Source organism: Molossus molossus, unplaced genomic scaffold, assembly GCF_014108415.1.
Source record: "Molossus molossus isolate mMolMol1 unplaced genomic scaffold, mMolMol1.p scaffold_m16_p_11, whole genome shotgun sequence".
Taxonomy (NCBI): domain Eukaryota; kingdom Metazoa; phylum Chordata; class Mammalia; order Chiroptera; family Molossidae; genus Molossus; species Molossus molossus.
This window is the reverse complement of record NW_023425346.1, coordinates 34,451,840-34,471,181: the sequence shown is the minus strand read 5'-3', so window position 1 is coordinate 34,471,181 and position 19,342 is coordinate 34,451,840. Positions and strand designations below refer to the sequence as shown.

At 41.3% G+C, this 19,342-nt stretch overlaps 1 pseudogene; it reads right to left on the bottom strand.

The window, feature by feature from the left end:
• Nucleotides 1-6,135: 6,135 nt before the first annotated feature.
• LOC118625614 lies at nucleotides 6,136-18,605 on the bottom strand (annotated as a pseudogene).
• Between the last annotated feature and the right edge of the window lie 737 nt (nucleotides 18,606-19,342).

Genomic DNA, 19,342 nt, shown 5'->3' with positions numbered 1-19,342 from the left:
GGTATAAATTTAACCGGCGAGGGTCGTGAGGTTGGAAACATTAGTGAACTTCCCGGCTCACCGGACCAAGTTTGATGCCTTCAGACTGTTTTCAAACTCCCAGTTTAATGCTTGCTGAAGTATTCGCGAGAAATCATTTAGCAAGAGGAGGTAACTGTACTGCAATGTTTCAGACGACGCTGATCTCTTTTCCTTTGAGAGGATGTGGAGGGACCTGGAGAGTCTTATGCTAAGTGAAATAAGCCAGTCGGAGAAAAACAGATACCACACTATCTCACTTATTTGTGGACTGGAATGAGCAGAAAACAGCTGATGAACAAAATAAAAATAAACCCAGAGACACAGAAAGGAGCCCGGTTCAGACTGACAAACTTCAGAGGAGGGAGGAGGGATAAGATAAACCAAGGAACTCGCATGCATGTTTGCTTAACCAATGAACATAGACAACAATGCTGGGGGGGGGGGGGGGATAGGGAGGAGGGTGTCTGTGGGTGAAAAGGAGTAACATCTGTACCAAAAATAAAAAATAATGAAGACGAAGCTGCATCTGGATTGGTCTAGATTCCAACCCTAGTTCAGTGTGACCTTAGCAAGTTCATAGCCTTCCTGCGTCTCAATTTCCTGCTACATAAAACGGGTAATAACAGAACCTACTTCAGGTAAAAGTGAAATAAGAAAAGGTAAGAGGCGAGTGGTTCTCAAGTTTTAAGTGTACATAACAATGACCTGAAGATACTCTTGATTACACTTCTGATTTCTGGTCCCCGCCCTTCCCTTAGATATTGTGATTCAGTAGATTTAGGTAGCTCCCGAGGATCTGCATTCTTTTAGACCCCCCAGGTGTTCAAGGTGGGGTCGTGGCTGGGATTTTACACCTGGAAGAAACTGCAGTAAACCCTTAATGAAAGTCAGTTCTTACTGTTAATATGTTGCTGTTCTCTTCATAGGCCTCTGAGCACTCTCCACAGCACACAGGATTTATTCACATTATATTTATTTATTTATTCATTTTAGAGAGAGAAAGGAAGAAGGAGAGAGAATGACAGTGAGAGAGAGTACCAATCTGTTGTTCCACTTATTTATGCATTCATTGATTGATTCTCATATGTGCCCTGACCAGGGATTGAACCCACAACTTTGGTGTATGGAACCCACACTCTAACGACCTGAGCTACCAGGCCAGAGTTGTATTCACTTTAAGACCAGGCCCAGCTGCAACAGGTCATTGTGCTCTGGCCTCACTGGTTCCAGACATCTGCCCTGAGCCTCTGCTTACCCACACACAGTACAACTATCAGCTCGAGTTCTGGGCTGCTTTGCTTTTTGTGTTAATCGGCACCTAGCAACATGTCTACTACCAAACCAAGCACTTGATACATAACAGGTTTCTTAAACGAAAGAATGAAGGAAGAGAGGGAGGGAGGCATACATGTTCTTGTGAGCCAAGCTATGGAGGTTCCCTGGGTGCAGCTGCAGCACTTTAGGTGTATGTGGAATGAGGAAACCTGGTAGTTACCCTTATTTCCTGCCTTACCTCCACTAAAGCCAGGTTCTGAACAGCCTATCAAGACCTCTAACTTCTCTGTGTCTTTGAAGGTCTATGTTGTTCCTTTTTTGTTGTTGTTTAGAACATGAATTCAGTTTTTCAAGTGTGAGAAATAAGTTAACTAGCCCTGGCTGGTTTGGCTCAGTATTTAGAGTGTCAGCCTGCGGTTCTGAGAGATCCAGGTTCGGTTCCCGCTAAGGGCCTGTTCCTCGGTTGCAGTTTGTCCCCGGCCCTGGTTGGTCGTGTGGGTGGCAGCCGCTCAATGTGTCCCTTTCACGTCGATGTTTCTCTCTCTCTCTCTTCCTCTCTCTCCCTCCCACTCTACCTGAACAAAAAATGGAAAAATGTCCTCAGGTGAGAATAAAAAAAAAAAAAAGAAAGAAAGAAAGAAGTCAACTAAAATCACGCCTTTTTATGAAATCCTTCCCTCTACTGTTCCCCCATGAAGAATAAATTCTTCCACCTCCATCTGAGGTCGATTTTTGTACATAAATCTATTAAAACGAGTGTCTCATTAATTTACTATTGTTTGGCTACACACCTCTACTGTGACTGAGTTGAAGATTAGCCTAAAGGGAATTAGTTCCAGCCACAGTCTCAATCAATGCCCCTCCCTGTTCTTTGGTATTTTCTAAATCTGATCTAAAATGCTAAGAGATTTTACAGTCAGGACAAATCCCTTTCCCCACCCAGACCCTTCTCCACTCACCCTTGCAACCAGATTGCTACTCCCAAACCACTTTTATAAAGATTCTGGAGCCACCTCTGTGATCTGCTTGTACTGGGCAATACATTTATAGTATCTGGCAGTCAAGAAGATTTTGAATTAATTTGTTCAAGTATTAATTCATTTATCTTTTCATCTAGTTGTTCAACTAATACACACTTTCTATCTTCTTTGCCTTTCAAATCTTACATTTCTTTTTCTCCTCAGAACACCTTCTTGGGAAGTAAAACCTTTACACGCTCAACCCAAGACTTCTAACTTCCCCATTCTTGTCTTTAACCACACAGCAAATATCAAGTCTGTAATCTTTGACCTGTAAATGACTGTTTTGTCCTATTGTCCTGAGCGGTCCTAATGATTCTTCCTACCTAATGATTCTTGGATCGCTCCTCCCCGTATCTACCTTGAATCCCAATTTATGACCTAAACATATCATTTTAGTATTATAACTTTGTTTTTTTAGACTACTTTTTATTGAGTATCAGATGCTTTATATACATTATCTCCTTTATTCCTTACAGTGGCTTAAGATGAAAAAGTACTTTTCCCAGATTTACAAAAAAAGCATGTGAAGCTTAAAGAGTAGAGAACTTTATGGAAAACAATATGGTGTTTCCTCAAAAAATTAAAAATTGATCTGCCATTTGACCCAGTGATTCCACTTCTAGGAATATACCCTAAGAAGCCTGAAACACCAATCAGAAAGGTTGTATGTAGCCCTGTGTTCATAGCAGCACTATTTACAATAGCTAAGATCTGGAAACAGCCCAAGTGTCAATCAATAGACGAATGGATAAAAAAGCTGTGGTACATATATACAATGGAGTACTATGCAGCTGTAAGAAAGAAAGATCTCTTATCCTTTGAGATAACATGGAGGGACCTCGAGAGTATTATGCTAAGCAAAATAAGCCAATCAGAGAAAGACAAATACCACATGTTCTCACTTATTTGTGGAATATAATGAACAAAATAAGCTGATGAACAAAATAGAACCAGAAACATAGAAAGGAGAACAGTTCAGACTGACAAACCTCAGAGGAGGGGGTAGGGAGGATGGATGAGATAAACCAAAAAACTGATGTGCATGTATGCATAACCAATGGATATAGACAACAATGCTGGGGCTTGGGAGGGTGGGATGGGGAGGAGGATGTCTGGGGAGGGTAAGGAGAAACATCTGTAACAAAAATAAATTAATAAAAATTGAAAAAATAAATAACACTAGAGAACTTGAATGCGGTCATGTGTAACTCCAAAACTAATCTATTTAAGTTACATTTATTTACCAACATTTAATGAGCTCTACTCTGCATAAAGCCCTATGGCAGTATAGTTTTCATGGTAGATTTACTCTTTTACATTGTGAGAAAATTGAAATAAAGAGTCCAATGGAAGCTCATTACTTAAAGGACTCCCATAGTAATTCATTCAGTAAAATGAAGTATCCATCTGTAATCCAAATTACCAGCTTTTGAGTTAGATAGATGAGGAGTCAAATACTGCTGCCAGTGTGCAACTTATCTTCCAGAAAAATGCTTAACTTCACCATGTCTTCATCAGTAAAATGAGAAGAAATGCACCAACATTGAAGTTCAGTAAATGGTAATCATGATTACGCAGTACCTAGCACAAATCCTGACACAAGGTATTTAAAAAGTGTTTATTGGCCCTGCTGGGTAGCTCAATTTGTTAGAGCATCTTCCAGACATGCCAAGGTTGTAGGTTTGATTCCTGCTCAGGGCACATACAAGAATCAACCAATGAATGCATAAATAAGTGGAACAATAAATCGATCTCTCTCTCTCAAATCAATAAAAAATAAAAATAAGAGGTTTTTATTATATGAATAAATAAATAAATTATATCAATTGAAAAAATATATATCTTAAATATATGAATTAGTCTAATGTTTGTCATTTAGAAATCGTGGAGTATACGGGTTCTGAGGGACTTTTTTTTTTTTTTTTTTTTGATATTTTGTTCAGATAGAGTGGGAGGGAGAGAGAGAGAGAGAAACATCGGCGTGAAAGGGACACATCGAGTGGTTGCCACCCACACAACCCAACCAGGGCCGGGGACAAACTGCAACTGAGGTACATGCCCTTAGCGGGAACCCAACGCGGGTCTCTCGGGACCGCAGGCCGATGCTCTAACTGCTGAGCCAAACCGGCCAGGGCTTTTTTTTTTTTCTGAGGGACATTTGTAACATTACCCAACATGATAACTATTTTACTGGATTTATTTTTTTTTCTTTTTTTTTTTTCTTCAAATCTTTATTGTTGGATGTAAAATGTATTACAGATGTTCCACATTTTTCCCCCATTGACCCCCTCCTCCCCACTCCCGCCCCCCTCCCACCTTTTCCCACACTATTGTCTGTGTCCATTGGTTATGCATATAAGTTCTTTGCTTTATTTCCCCCCCCCCCCAACCCCTTTCCCTTTGAGGTTTGTCAGTCTAGCAATGAATTTGTGCTTCTTAATCTCTTCACCTTTTTCACCCATTCCCTCAACCCCCCTCCCAACTGGCAACCAACAAAATGTTCTCTGTATCTATGAGAATGTTTCTGTTCTACCTGTTCATTTTGTTTGTAGATTCCATTGTTGATAGATATGTATTCATTGCCATTTTGTTTGTTCATACATTTTACCTTTTTCTTCAAAAAGACCCTTCATCATTTTATATAATAACAGTTTGGTAGTGATGAACTCCTTTAACTTTTTCTTGTCTGGGAAAGTTTTTATATGTCCATCAATTCTAAATGACAACTTTGCAGGATAGAGTAATTTTGGTTGTAGGTTCTTGGTTTTCATCACTCTGAATATTTCTTGCGACTCCCTTCTGGCCTGCAAAGTTTCTTTTGAGAAATCAGCTGACAGCCTAATGGGAATTCCCTTGTAGGTAACTAGCTGCCTTTCTCTTGCTGCTTTTAAGATTCTCTCTTTGGCCCTGGCTAGTTTGGCTCAGCGGTTAGAGCATTGGCCTGCGGTCCGGAGAGACCCGGGTTCGGTTCCCGCTAAGGGCACGTACCTCGGTTGTGTGGGGCGGGGACTCAGGGAGTCAGCAGGGCGGGGCTACCAGTGTGAGCCAGGTTGCTGGAGTCCCAGATATGGCTTCTGTCTGCCGCCCCCGGGAAGGGCTCACCAAAGGAACAAAGGCCTCTTACAGCACGTTTGTCCCGGAGAAAGCACCCTCTCCAGCCCTTGCTCCAGTGCCTAACAGCTCAGTTCTTCCCTGTGTGTCTCTGGTGCCCCTCGAGCTGCCTCCCCTCCAAGCTCAGAGGGAGAGAGTCCGATAAGTCCGTGCGCGGGCCCTTTAAGGAGCTGCCTGGGGCTCCAGCCGCGTCAGCCTCCCTGAGCCTCAGTTCCCGCTGGTTTTTCCAGCCAGAAGTTATGGGGATTCTCTTCCTGGCACTGGAACCCTGCGCGGGGCACCTGGTGTGGGATGGGGACCCCTCAGTCCTCAGGAAGGACCTTCCCAGCCGCGGGAGCCTCCTGATTTTTATCCGCCACACTTGGGTGTGGGACCAGCCCATCTTGCCGCCGCAGCCTCAGCCTCGCGGTCGCCACCCCTCGCACTGCCGCCCCTCCTACCAGTCTGGATGTAGCTGCTGATTTAATTTCATAGTTGTAGGACTTCCATTCAGCTTGATTTCAGGTGGTTTTGAATGATGATTGTTCTGTAGTTTAGTTATAACTTTGATGTGGTTTGTTTGTTTGTTTATTTATTTATTTATTTATTTATTTATTTATTTATTTTACTGCTCCAGTCAACAAATTAGAAACTTTATTGAGGCCCCAGAGTCACAGGGTTCAGGCAGAAGGCTGCCCTGTGGGCCTTAGGAGGTAGTGGAGGAGTCTTACTTAACCTTCTTCTTGGGGCTAAGGTTGTCGGTATGGCCACACTTCTTGCTGCAGTTGAGCACGGGAGTGCAGGCAGGAGTAACACTTGCGTCTGATCATCTCATTGCAGTTGTACTTCTGGGCGAGCTGGAGGAGGGAGGGTTTGATGATGCCATCCCTCAGCTGAAGCACCAAGTGCATGGTGGACTCTGTCTGAATATTGTAGTCTGAGAGAGTGCGGCCGTCCTCTAGCTGTTTGCCCGAAAAACATCAGATGCTGCTGGTCAGGCGGGATGCCCTCCTTGTCTTGGATTTTAGCTTTGACATTCTCAGTGGTGTCACTGAGCTCAACCTCAAGGGTGAGGGTCTTGCCAGCGAGGGTCTTCACAAAGATCTGCTTCTCTGCATCTGCTGGGGAGGCTGTTCCCCCGTCTCCTTGAAGAGCTTACTGGGTTTATTTAAAGAGAACCATGCTTTGAGGTCTTTTTAGCTTTTTAATTCAGTATTGCTGAAAGAACCCATGATGGACTATTCAACAATTAAAGATTAAAAAAGGGGGGGGGTTTGTTTGTTTGTTTTTTCTTAAAAAAAAAGTTTTTAAGGTTATTTCATCCCATTACTAGTCCATATACACAGCTAGTGATATACCAGATTTCATGACTAACATGACTAACATGAAATCTGCTACCTTTACATTCAGACCCACTCCACAATGTTATCAAATTGTATTAACCGCGAGGTACTTTAATTCTTTAACAGACCAAAAGTGTTATCTGGACAAATAGTTTCATTCTTCCCACTGAGCAGTGCAGAGAGCTCCTACCATTAATAACCAAACCAACTCGTTTTTATATTTATTTATTTATTTATTTTAAAGAATAGTTTATTGATTTTTAGAGAGAGAGGAAAGGAGAGGGAGAAGGAGAGAATGTTGATGTGAGACCGAAACATGAATAGGTGCCTCCCACACACACTCCATCAGGGACCAAGCCCCAAACCCAGGCATGTGCCCTGACGGGAATCAAACCAGCAACCTCCTGGTGCACAGAAGGATACCCAACCAGCTGAGCCATACTGGCCAGAGTCAGACCAATTCATTTTTAGATGAGAAAATGGAATCCCTTCAAGTTCAAATAAAAAGACAGAGACAGCCTGGCCGGTTTGGCTCAGCGGTTAGAACATCGGCCTGCGGTCCAGAGAGACCCGGGTTCGGTTCCCGCTAAGGGCACGTACCTCGGTTGCAGTTTGTCCCCGGCCCTGGTTGGGTCGTGTGGGTGGCAACCACTCGATGTGTCACTTTCGCGTCGATGTTTTTCTCTCTCTCTCTCTCCCTCTCCCTCTATCTGAACAAAATATCGAAAAATGTCCTCGGGTGAGGATAAAAAAAAAAAAAAAAGACAGAGACAACATAGGTTTGAATCCTGACAAACGTTTTAGCTGTGCGACTCTGGCAAGTTACTCAACCTCTTGTGCCTCAGTCTCCTTTTCTATAAAATGGGAATAATTGCCTTTACCTCATAAGCTTGTAAAGTATGTATAACTCAGTATATGGAAATTGCTTAAACAGTGAATGGGTACATGACATAAATATTCAGAAAATAGCCCAGACGGTGTGGCTCAGTGGTTGGGCGTCGACCCATGCACCAAGAGGTCGCTGGTTGGATTCCTGGTCAGGGCACATGCCCAGGTTGTGGGCCAATCCCCAGTGGAGGCATGCAGAGGCAGCCAATCGATGTTCTCTGTCATCGATATTTCTTTCTCTCTCTCTCCCTCTCCCTTCCTCTCTGTCTAAAATCAATAAAGAAAAACATGTTTTAAAATATTCAGAAAATACCAGCCATAGAAACACTGGTTTCTCAAGCTCAAGTAAAACAGCACATTACATATAAAACCATGAATGTTTTTAAAAATACCACTTTCATTGTAACAGGTTTCCCAGCCCACATTAAAAATATGAGATTAAAGCTAATCAGCAATAATTTAATATTATATATCTCAAAGTTTGGTTCCAGGATCATTGTATCAGAATCACAAGGGAGCTTCTTTATATGCAATGATCTGGCCATACTTGTCAGACCTACTTAACCAGAAGTTCCAGGGCAAGCCAGCAATCTGAAATTTTAGTATGCGCCCCAAGTGATTCTTCTTGGTTCCAACTATGGTTTGAGATTCCTACTATGCTCAAAGTAAAATCTTCTTCAACATTAAAGGAGAGCTCTCTCCATTTTTATTGTTGTTGTTGTTGTTGTTGTTGTTAATCCTCACCGGAGGATATTTTTTTTCCATTGAAAAGTGGAAAGGAGGAAAGGTGGGGGGAGGAGAGAGAGATATTGATGTGAGAGAGACACATAGATTGGTTGCCTCCTGCCCTCCCAGACCAGGGCCAGGGATCGAACCTGAAACCCAGGTACATGCCCTTGACTGGGGATGGAACCCATGACCCTTCTGTGCTTGGGCCAATGCTCTAATCATTGAGCCACACAGACCAGGGATAAAGGATAGCTCTTTATTAATTTTATTCATAATTGGAATACAAATATCTGTTTTTGAAAGAACCCACTTATGTATAGCAGAAATCCTTTGTCTATATTTCAAAACATATGGAAAGAAAACCAAATCTTTTAAAAGCTCAAGTGCTAGAAAAATAATTTAAACTGACAGCCTTGAGGAGCCAAAGGGAAAGTGACTCATTGTTATGTTTCAGGCCTTTGTGGAAAAAGAATGTAATCACAAATTTAGAAAATTAGTCCAATTTGAATTCATCACTAGGCCTACTCATGGGCAGGATTAAATGCCTTATTTTTCTTGATCATTGGGTTAAGAAAAAAAAAAATTTAAACTGCCTATTCTAGTAAACTAGTATAATTGAAAATTTTAAATCTTCTAAATGTACTATTGATAAAACAGAATTTTGACCTAAAGTTGTAGGCTTAGTTGTCTGCTTTTATATGATATTGGTGGGAATATAAATCAGTACAGCCTCTAGGAAGGACAATTTGCAGTGTTTATCAAAATTAAAATTCTCAAAGTCTTTGATGCAATAATTCCCCTTGTAGATGATTATTCTACAAATATAGTCATTCACATGCAAAGTAAAATATGGAGGCTGTTAACTTAAAAATAAAAAGGGCTTTCTGGGTGATAGGCAAATAAATAAGCATTTATTTGAGATCAATAAGAATAGACATTTGGGAATCATTAATTCAGGCAGAAGCCCATATAATGTTCCATTAGGAAACAGAGGCAAAGGGTCTTTATGAGAAAAGGAAGGGGGACAGTTACATCAATAGAAGGAAGGCATTTCAATTGGTGCAAATAACAATGGTGACACTAATTCTGAAAGCTATTTTTAATTTTCAGTCTGGCAGTCATCTGTCCAGTCGTCATAATAACTGCTTTCTTGTTATTTTGCAAACAGTTCTTTGGGACACAGTGTTGCCGTAGGTCCAGTCCAAAGGTTATTTTGCCCTGTTTTAACATTCCAAAGGTTTGAGACATAAGATGTGCAGGGCAATTCCTCTGGCGGCTCCATTCTAAAGTGGCTCCATTTATATTATTTTGACAAGACTTTTGTTCACTATAGAATTGTTAAAAATAAAATAAAAAGATTAGAACATCTATACCGAATAATAGTATGCAGCTATCTATGTAATAACTTGTAGTGGTATTCAAAATATATTTAATGGGGAAAAAAAGCTTTAGTGAAAGGAACCAGACTTCCTAAGAGAAATGGCTAATTCTAGCACTGGGGCTGAGAAAGTATAAGAAAAACCTGGAATATCTTTTTGTTCCAGAAAATAAACAAGTGCTTAAAAAGTGATGGGCAGCCCTGGCCTGGTGAATCAGTTGGTTAGAAATCACTGCATAGAAATATAAATGAATAAAGGGACATAGAATCATAGAGTTAGGAAATCACCATTTTGCAACCATGATAATAACAACTGGCTCAGGAAATCAATAAGTGCTAAATCAGTAGGTGCAAAAACCACTGAACAAAAGTCTGATGGGGAACACAGTCTCAAAGAATGTTTGATAAGATACTTATCAAACAAGAAAGATAACTTTACAGCGGGACACCTGTGAAAATTCTGCAACGTGATTCACTGAGAAAACAACCTCACTTCTATGGTATGCTAGCCAAAAATTCAGAACCTGAACGTATCCATGAGGGAAGAAATCAGAAAAAAACACATTGAAGAATGTTTTATAAAAACAAAACAAAACCAAAAGACAAAAGTCAAACAAAAATTGGCCTATAGTCTTCAAATGGCGATGTCTTGAGAAATAAAGGAAAGCGATAAACGGTTTCAAAATAAAGAAGATTCAAGATACATAACAGCTAAATACAATGTATGATCCTGCATCAATAAATTTTGTAAATAATAAATTTTGGCCCTGGCTGGTTTACCTCAGCAGTTAGAGCATCGGCCCTCAGACCAGAAAGTCCCGGGTTTGGTTTCTGCTAATGGCACGTACCTTGCTTGCAGTTTGTCCCTGGCTCTGGTTGGGGTGGTGTGGCTGGCAACCAGTCAATGTATCTCTCCCACATCAATGTTTCTCTCTCTCTCTTCCTTCCTCTCTCCCTCCCACTCTCTCTGAAGATAAATGCAAAGAATGTCCTCAGGTGAGGATAAAAATAAATAAATAATAAATTTTGTTTTAAAGGAATAGGGAAATTTGCCCTGGCCAGTTTGGCTCAGCAGTTGAGCATCGGCCTGCAGACCAGAGAGTCCCAGGTTCGGTTCGCGCTAGGGGCACATACCACAAAAATAAAAAATAAAAATTAATTAATTTAAAAAAAATAAGGCAATAGGGAAATTTGAACAAAGACTGTAAATATTCTACATTTGATAACTCCTATGGTTATATTAAAAAATCAGAGTAAGGCCCTGGCCGGTTTGGCTCAGCGGTTAGAGCGTCGGCCTGCGGTCCTTAGAGACCCGGGTTCGGTTCCCGCTAAGGGCACGTGCCTCGATTGCAGTTTGTCCCCAGCCCTGGTCGGTTGTGCGGGTGGCAGCCGCTCGATGTGTTCCTTTCACATCGATGTTTCTCTCTCTCTCTGTTCTTCTCTCTCCTTCCCACTCTACCTGAACAAAAGATGGAAAAATGTCCTCGGGTGAGGATAAAAAAAAAAAAAAAAAAAAATCGGAGTAAGATAAATTCTCCCAAATTTAGAAAAAGATTGCTTGTTCTGTAGACAAAGAACAAAGTCACAACCAGAAATGATTTTAAACACATTCAGTTGATAACTACAACTTACCTCAGTGAAACTACTCTTGAAAGTCGACCAATTAGCATCCATCCCCCTCTCATTTGTTAAAATCAACTGATCAGGGATAAACTCACTCCAAAAAGAAATAGATGCCTCATAGTATCAACCAGTCAACAACAGTCACTTGAGTAACCAAGCTTTTAGGGATCACACCAAACCATTTATTCCTCTGAAAGCCCACCCATCCTGAATTCCACGTTTCCCAAAGACCCTGAGTCCAGCAGTCTGCTTTTCTAAGACTATACCTGACCAGCAAAACTCTCCATTTCTAAGAAGTAAATTAAGCTTTGTCTTTTTATTTCAGATGTTGATTGGTAGTTGCATTATCCTTTGGTAATTCTGAAGATCTCAGCAAGATCATTTTGTTTTGTTTTGTTTTTTATCCTCACCTGAGGACATTTTTCGATATTTTGTTCAGATAGAGTGGGAGGGAGAGAGAGGAAGAGAAACATTGATGTGAAAGGGATACATTGAGTGGTTGCCACCCACACGACCCAACCAGGGCCAGGGACAAACTGCAACTGAGATATGTGCCCTTAGCGAGAATCGAACCCGGGTCTCTCCAGACCGCTGGCCAAAGCTCTAACCGCTGAGCCAAACAGGTTAGGGCAGCAAGATCATTTTGAATACTCTTTCTTTGCAGCATTCCAGGTAACATTTAGACAAACAGGTGTAATTTTGGGTCCCTTGTGTCTAAACTTTGTTTGTTACTTAGGTCGGCTGCCAGATGCATCAGTTTCAAGAGCCACCTGAGCTCTATTTTTATTGTATTCTCATCACCGCACTTATCATTTATTGTTTGATCCTAGGATGTATAGCCAAGTAAATCTTTGTACAAGATCATTAGGCTTAGTTCTTTCCCCTAGAACCAATAAACTTGGTGGCTGGTTTCAGACCACAATAGAATACCACCCAATTAGCTCCACAAGTGGCACACCCAAACGGTGGCCTTGGCAGGCACCAGACCTCATTGGGGTATGTGGGGTCGGTTCCCACACAGCAACTCATATGTTGTGGTCATGGCCTATCCTCATAGCCAGCCTCAGGTCAACCGCACCAAATGTTGTGCCAACAGCAATCAAGGCTCAGCTACAACAGGATGGTGTACACAGCCCACATTAGGGCACTCCTAGAGCACCCAGCTCAGGTGACCAGGAAGGCTGCGCCCCTAGGCTTCACATGACACCTACTACTACTACCCATGACCACTCTGCCAAGACTGGGAGACAGAGAAAATCCATCTAATACATAGAAACAAACAAAGAGAGGCAAAGAAACATGTACCAAGTGAATGAACAAAGAACAAAGAACAACAAAAAAAGAAACTCCAGAAAAATAACTAGACATAATAGAGGCAAGCAATCTATCAGATACAGAGTTCAAAATACTCATTATAATGATGCTAAAGGAACTAAGAACTTCAACAAAGAGATAGTAAGCATAAAAAGGACACAGAAATCAGTCCTAGCCGATCTGGCTCAGCGGTTAGAGCGTTGGCCTGTGGACCAGAGAGTCCTGGGTTCAGTTCCCGCTAAGGGCACATACCTCAGTTGCAATTTGCCCCTGGCCCCAGTTGGGGTCGTGTGGGTGGCAGCCAGTCGATGTGTCTCTTTCACATTGATGTTTCTCTCTCTCTCTTCCTCCTCCTTCTCTCTCTCCTGCCCTATCTGAAGATAAATGCAAAAATATCCTTGGGTAAGGATAAAAAAATAAAATTAAAAAAAAAGGACACAGAAATCATAAAAAAGAACCAGTCAGAAATGAAAAATACAATATCAGAAATTAAGAATATGGTGGAAGGAATCAACAGCAGATCGGATAAAACAGAGGATCCAGTCAGCAAGTTGGAAGACAACGTAGCGGAAAACAATCAAAACAAAAAGAAAAAAATTAGGACTAGTTTAAGGGACCTCTGAGACAACATAAAGCCTAACAACATTTACATCACAGTGATACCAAAAGGACAAGAGAGAGAGCAAGGGATTGAGAACCTACTTGAAGAAATAATGACTATCGTAACTATCCTAACCTGTTGAAGGAAATAGCCATACAAGTCCAGCAAGTGTGGAGAATCACGAAGTGAACCCAGAAAGGCCCACACCAAGACACATCATGATTAAAATGCCAAAGGTTAAAGACAAAGTAGGAATCCTAAAAACAACAAGAAAGTCATTTAGTTACCTGCAAAGGAGCTCTCATAAGGCTGTCAGCTGATTTCTCAACAGAAATGTTGCAGGCCAGAAAGGATTGGCATGAAATATTCAAAATGATGAAAAGCAAGGACCTACAATCAAGACTAGTTTTACCTAGCAAGGCTAAAAGAGTTCATCACCACCAAACCTGTATTACAAGAAATGTTAAAGGGAATTCTTTAAGAAGAAGAAGACTGGCCAGTGTGACTCAGTGGATTGAGCATCATTCCATGGGCTGAGAGCTCCTGGTTTGATTCCTGGTCAGGGCACATACTCAGGTTGTGGGCTCAGTCCATGGTGGGGGGAATGCAGGAGGCAGCTGATTGATGTTTCTCTCTCACATTGATGTTTTTATCTCCCTCTCCCTTCCTCTCGCTCTAAAAAAATCAATATACATATTAAAAAAAAAAACAAAAACCAGAAGAAGGAAAAAAAAAAAAAGAATAATAAAATGGCAGTAACTATCAACAATTACTTTAAACGTAAGTAGATTAGCCTGGGCGGTGTGGCTCAGCAACTGAGCATCAACGCATGCACCAAGAGGTCGCCAGTTCGATTCCTGGTCAGGGCACATGCCCAGGTTGTGGACCAAATCCCCAGTGGGGGCCATGCAGGAGGTGGCCAACTGATATTCTCTCTCATCGATGTTTCTATCTCTCTCTCCCTCTCCCTTTAAAATCAATACAGAAAGTAAATAAATAAATGTAAGTGGATTAAATGTTCCAATCAAAAGACATAGGAGAGCTGCACTGGCCAGTTTGGCTCAGTGATTAGAGCATCGGCCCTCAAATCAAAGGGTCACAGGTTTGATTCATGGTCAAGGGCACGTACCTGGGTTGCAGGTTTGATCTCCAGCCCCAGCCAGGGTCATACAAGAGGCAACCAATTAATGTATCTCTCTCACATTGATGTTTCTTTCTCTCTCTTTCCCCACTCCCTCACTTCCACTCTATCTAAAAATTAATGGAAAAATATCCTCGGGTGAGGATTAACAACAAGAACAAAGACATAGGGTAGCTGAGTGGATAAGAAAACAAGACCCACACACATGCTGTCTACAAGACTTACTTCAGATAGAAACCTGAAGAAATCCAAAGCACAAATTCAAAAAGATATACACACCCTTATTTTCATTGCAGTACTATTTACAGTAGCCATGATATAGAAACCACCTAAGTGCCCATCAATGGACAACTGTAAAAAGCTGTGGTACATATATATAATGGAATATTACTTGGCCATAAAAAATAAAGAAATCTTAACCATTTGTGACAATAAGGATGGACCTAGAGGGTATTATGCTAAGTGAAATAAGAAAGAGAAAGACAAATACCATGAGTTCACTTAATATGGAATCTAGCCCTGGCCAGTTTGGCTCAGCGGTTGGAGCACCGGCCTGTGGACCAGAGAGTCCCGGGTTCGGTTCCCACCAGGGGTGCGTACAAAAATAAATAAATAAATAAATAAATTTGTTTAAAAAAAAATGGAATCTAAAGAACAAGATAAATGAGCAAACAAAACAGAAATAGACTCATAGATACAGAGAACAAATTGATTGTTGCCAAATGGGAGAGGGTTTTGGGGGGCTGATTAAATAAATGAAGGGATTAAGAAGTATAAATTGGTAGTTACAGAACAGTCATGGGGATGTAAAGTATAGCATAGGGAATATAGTCAATAATATGTAATAACTACGTGTGGTGCCAGGTGGTTTAGAGCCAATTAAGGGCTATAATTAAAGAATTTGCTAATCTTTAGGGAGACAAATTTTGCGATAGAATCCAGTACTCAGAGAGACTAATTGTCCTGGACTACAGATCTGTACCAACTAGTTTAATTTATTTTATTATTATTTTTTTTTAGATAGAGTCGAGGACATTTTTCCACTTTTTGTTCAGATAGAGTTGGAGGGAGAGAGAGAGAGAAACATCGATGTGAAAGGGACACATCAAGTGGTTGCCACCCACACGATCCAACCAGGGCCAGGGACAAACTGCAACCGAAATGCGTGCCCTTAGCGGGAAATGAACCTGGGTCTCTCTGGACTGCAGGCTGATGCTCTAACCGCTGAGCCAAACCGGCCAGGGCCCAACTAGTTTAATTTGGAAGATTTAACAGCAGATCTGCAAGGCCAGGGGAAAGAAAAGGGCCCCCTGCTGAGGGTCGTCAGTGTGTGCTTGTACATGTAGGAGGCTTGTGCTGGAGCTGTGTGTTGTAATAAATTATTTTGTAGTGAAAAATAAAAGACAATAAATTTAAATATATAAAGTAATTGTGACAGGACTGAGGAGAAACAAATTTTACTTACCTTGGTTTAACAGAATTGCTTAAGTTAAAAATCTCTAACAACTCAGTGTCTCAACTGTAACTGATATATATGTCTTAGATATATAAATTTATTGTATAGATATTTTATAAAAATATATATAATTCGTATATATTAAATATATATTTGTATATTGTACATATATAAAATTTTTAATTTTTAAATTGATTTTAGAGAGAGGGAAGAATGAGGAAGAGAGAAAGAGAAGCATCCATGTGAGAGAGAGACATTGATTGGTTGCCTCCCGCACAACCCTGACTGGGGCCAGGGATCAAACCTGCAACACAAGTATGTGCCCTTGACCAGAAGTGGAACCTGAGACCCTTCAGTCTTTGGGCTGACACTCTAACTGCTGAGCCAAACTGGCCAGGACATAACACCCCATTTTAAGATTGTTCACTTACATGTGCAAAATCCCTTTTGCCACATAAGGTAAGGTATTCATCAATTCTGGGGATTAGTACATAGACATGTTGGGACAGGGGCACTAGTCTGGCTACCACGAAAGGTTATGTTTAAAATCTCATTCTTTGAGTGCTCCTTCCTATCCCTCAAACCCTGATTCTACAACCCTCTGAGCCCTTGAGGAACTTCACTTCATTGAGTCTACCACTTTTTTCACCGTCTCTTATTTTCTTGATCTCTTTTCCCTCCTTATCAAATTAAATCCCAGGGGTTATCATCACATTCCCTTCTTAGGTGCATCCTCTTACTGCCTTGTCCTCTTTTGTCACACTCACTTGGCAGAACCCCAACTTTGTTGACTCCAACTCTCTCCTTAATCCACCTTTGCTCCTTCTCAATCTGCTCTGTTGATCTTCCTCTTCCAGGGTTTAGCTCTTAGCCTTAAAAAAAAAAAAACAACTATAAACTACACTGTTCCACTAGTAATTTAATAAGGACTACTCTATTTCTAACATGTAGTTTACTAATTTATCATGTTTATTAATTATTAATCTCTCCCCCACCAGAACATAAGCTCCTCAAGCCTAAGAATTTTTGTTTATGTGGTTCTTGGGTGTTTTCCAAGTGTCGAAAATAGTGCCCGACACATAAATTTTTGTTACATTTAATTGGATAGTGACTACTCCCCCCTATGTACAGTGTAGCAACTATGACTTTTTACTTCCAAAATAGCAAAGCTATAAAACAAAAAGAATAAAATATAAATAAATAAATATCTAAACTTTGAAGAATAGAGTGAAGATATAAAATGAAGTCACTGTAATCAAGCTGCTAAATTATTAAAATAAAATAGGCTGAAGCATGAGGAAACAATTCTATTCTTGCTTTAACTAGTCTGGGAACTTAAACTTCTGAATTTTCCAGTCCTGCATCAGTACCTGGGTACATATCAGGTCATTGTGCGTTAATGCCTGGACATACATGAGACTTTCTGATGACCATCTAAATGACCTCAGGAAGAGATTGTCCCATCATCCAGACCTCTGGACATCTGTATAAGGAACATCCAGACCTGTAGAGGATTTTTTCTTTTTCTTTTTGTGGTACATGCCCCTAGCGGGAAACGAACCCTGGACTTTCTGGTCCTCAGGCCCACACTCAACCGCTGAGCCAAACTGGCCAGGGCTAGACCTGTAGATGATTTTATGAGTTTATTTGAGAACCGAACTGACAACAATTGCCAGGAAGCAAAATCTCAATTGAGAAAATGCTTTGGAGAGTAGCAGATTTGCAGCTTATTTTATATGTTAGAAACAAAGAAGGAGACATAAACAAGGTAACATGAAATCCATTGGTGGTAGATTAACAGGGTGGGAGAAAGCAAGGCCAGGAAATCTCTGAGATTGGATAGAGAGTAAGATGGAGAAACACATACTTTTACATTGGTGAGTATAGGACATGATCCTTTCCAGCACATGGAGAAGGTATGTGGGAGAACAAGATAACAGAGGGGTTGTGGTCTCCACTCGGGAGCAGTAGGTGTACCCTGAGGGTTCTGGAAAAGGGATGACTCTGACATTCCAAGGGTATGTTATCTTAGATGCAAAATGACAACAGACAGGCTTACTTACGGTAAAGATTGAAATGTTTCAAGGAAGTTACAGGTCTAGAATGTGACTACCTGTCATGACTTGCTTTTAGTTAGGAATTTTTATGTTCAGACCATCTTAGATGGTTGCTTTCAGACTCTGAGTTTGTAGGACTAGCCCCGCAGGCCTCCCCCGAGCTTGTCGGGTTTCGTAAATGGCTACACTATCTTGGGCCGATCCTGACACTAAGAGCGGAGGACTGACTCTTCTCAAAAATGCACTTTTTACTCTAAGAACCAACCCTCAGCTTTCCTTTCTCCTTCGAAAGACACCCAGGTTTTGCTTAGCTGTGTTTCCAATTTGCACACTTTAAGATCCTTGAACAAATCTTTGTCATTTATTTTCTAGCAAAGCCTCTTAACTCTTTTGGAGTTCATTTGACATTTTGGAAAGGGACTATTTATCCCAAACATAGAGAAACCGCAGCAATAAGTATGATAGCAAGTAAAATTTAATTTAACTTAGTCCTTTAAGAATATAAAAATCAGATTCTGACTTCCCGACCTTGGGCTCCGACTGGCAGCTGTCCGCAGTCGGTCCTGTCTGCGCAGGCGCCGCACCTGCTGTGGGGCCTGGCCCGCCGGCCGCTCTTGGTGCCGCGTGCCCAGGTCCGTTCCAAGCCCCGACTCGGCACCATGGACATCGCTATTGGGCTCACCTGCTGCTTCCTGTCTATCTTCCCGCCTGCAGGCTGGGTCTTATCTCACCTGGAGAGCTACAAGAAGGGGGAGTGAATGGGGCTGTCCCCTCCCTCACCCTGTGACCTGACCACCCCCACCTGCCCTAATCACATCTGCTGCATTCCTGGCCAGCCTCCCCTGGATTGTGTCCTTCAATTACAGTGACCTCTTCTGCAATCCTGACCTCTTGATTTCTTCATTGTGATATCCTGGGACCACCTATTTTGGTTTTTAAGGCCCTGCTCGGTAGCACCCACTTTGTAACAATAAAGTCTATTTAAAACTTAAAAAAAAAGAGCCCTGGCCGGTTTGGCTCAGCGGTTAGAGAGTCGGCCTGCGGTCCAGAGAGACCCGGGTTCGGTTCCGCTAAGGGCACGTACCTCGACTGCAGTTTGTCCCCGGCCTTGGTTGGGTCGTGTGGGTGGCAGCCACTCGATGTGTCTCTTTCACATCGATGTCTCTCTCTCTGTCTCTCTCTCTCTCTCCCACTCTAGCTGAACAAAAAATAGAAAAATGTCCTCTGGTGAGGGGAAAAAAAAAAAAAAAACTTAAAAAAAAGAGAGAATATAAAAATCAAACTTCAAAAATATTAAATTACAACATGAATAACAGACATAAAATTATACACCCAATATATGATGATTTGGTAAGAGAAAAGATGATACAGGTTAATAACATGGATGAAAGACAGAAAAATAAA